Source organism: Hemibagrus wyckioides, unplaced genomic scaffold, assembly GCF_019097595.1.
Source record: "Hemibagrus wyckioides isolate EC202008001 unplaced genomic scaffold, SWU_Hwy_1.0 Contig18, whole genome shotgun sequence".
In the NCBI taxonomy this organism is placed as follows: Eukaryota; Metazoa; Chordata; class Actinopteri; order Siluriformes; family Bagridae; genus Hemibagrus; species Hemibagrus wyckioides.
In genome coordinates, this window is record NW_026690778.1 from 83,891 (window position 1) to 85,911 (window position 2,021).

The 2,021-nt window shown below is 45.6% G+C and overlaps 1 non-coding gene across 1 annotated transcript; it reads left to right on the forward strand.

The window, feature by feature from the left end:
* Positions 1–1,095: 1,095 nt before the first annotated feature.
* On the forward strand, positions 1,096–1,168 carry trnaf-gaa (transfer RNA phenylalanine (anticodon GAA)). Its single transcript has one exon. It is a non-coding gene; the product is annotated as a tRNA-Phe (tRNA).
* The last annotated feature ends 853 nt before the right edge of the window (positions 1,169–2,021 follow it).

Here is a 2,021-nt window from a genome sequence, read left to right on the forward strand (position 1 = left end):
GGACCCAATCACAGAGTCCGAAATGACTCTGAAACCAGAACAGTGTAGATTGTATATTTGTCGCCCAGTTGTAAAATAAGAAATTTTGAAGGGCAGTTTGGTTTTTAAAGTATTTCCCTGGGGATTCTGGCTGGTCATTTGTTCCAAATAAAAGATGAGATGTGTTGGTTTGAAGTCTTAAAGAAAGTTTTAGATATAAAAATTGGAACACACTGAAATAAATACAGAAATCTAGGCAAAATGTTCATCTTTACTGAGTTTAAACAACCAGCCAGAGAAATGGGGAGAGCTGACCAGCGAGCAAAATCATTCTGAGATTTTGTGAACTGTACCAGCTCTCCCAATTGTTCAGTATGAATGGCAATTGCTAAGGGTTCAATTACCAATGCAAAAAGCAAAGGTGAAAGCTGGGGGCAGTACGGTGGCCTAGTGGTTAGCACTGTTACCTCACAACAAGAAGATCCTGGATTCACATCCTGGGTTTAAACAGGCAGGGGTCATTCTGTGTGGAGTTTGCATGTTCTCCCTGTGCTAGTGTGGGTTTACTCTGGTTTCCTCCCTACTCTTGGTATTACTTCTGTGTTTTCTTTTGTTTAGGGAGATGTTTGTGTCTTCTGTCTAGGAAGAAGCCTAATCGGTTCCCCCAGTCTACTTGGTGCCACGCCCTGCCTGGTCAGCTGACTCCATGCAACCTATAAGAAGACTCCTTCATCACTTCCTGCCTTCAGCCTTGTGCTCACTTGCTTCACCCTTTTGCTCACTTGAAAGCCCTTTACCCCTTAACTGCTCAGCTGTGTAAATGTGAGTTGCTCTGGATAAAAGTATCTGATAAATCTTGTAAATGTAAATGCTACTGTTTGTTTGCAGTCAAATAAATCTGTAGATGCCCTAGTTAACACGATACTTATGTAGCAGTTCCAATCAGTACAATGAAGTACATCTTGCTTTCTGCTGGACAGGACCTTCTGTCTATGCCCTTAAGGAAAAAGCTCTACCGCTTTCTGAAGAAGTTTGCCTCGCCGGTCTGGACGTGGTGCGCAGTCGTGCCGACAAAAACCTGATCACTCACACATACAGGAGAGGCCTGGTAGAGGTGCCGAAATAGCTCAGTTGGGAGAGCGTTAGACTGAAGATCTAAAGGTCCCTGGTTCAATCCCGGGTTTCGGCAGCTGGAGGCAGTGTAGTCAACCTGCGCAGTTCTGCAACTTATGCCTCAGACTTGAAAACAGCAAAACGTGGAAATGGTGCAGGATAAAGGTCTGAAAGCCCCCTGGTCTGAGACGAGAGCAAAAAAACTAGGATGCTACAGAACTCTTAGGTTCTCGTTGAATGCTTAGCCTGCACCCTTCAGTTTACGTGACCGCATGCCTCAATACCTGCCTACAAATCATTGAAAGGTAGCCTCCTAGCCTGCACGCCATTAGAAAACCCCTGCTTTTGACAAGGCTCCTTGGAAGCGTTGCCCCCTAACGAGGTGGCCGAGAGGTTAAGGCGATGGACTGCTAATCCTTTGTGCTCTGCATGCGTGGGTTCCAGTCCCACCCTTGTCGTGCGTGTGCTTCCTCTTTACCGCTATGCGCCACACAGCAGCAACTGAATGCTCCCCCAGACAGTCGTGCAGCGTGAAAACAACAGTGATCCGACTACTTTGAAAATCGTGCAGTGTGAACTCGGCATAAGTGTTCCATAACCTTGGGCTGCATTCCCATGCTGGTTGGACACACATGCTGTAAGTTCATATGAACAAGCCACCTCAACAGGAGGTGGAGGATATGGACAGCCAATCCACATTTCAACTCTTTGGAGGCGTGGGTTCAAATCCCACCGCTGCCAGGGTGGCCTTTTGTTCTAAATATTCTCCTAGTGCATGTTCCCGCTCAGTGCTTAATTAGTAAATGAATAATTTCCGGAACAAAACTAGCAGTCTCTCGCCGCTGTGACAAAACGGTGGTAGCACAATTATAAAGATTATAAAGATTCGTTGCTGAATGGTCTCATGTATTATATTATTCTGTTCCATA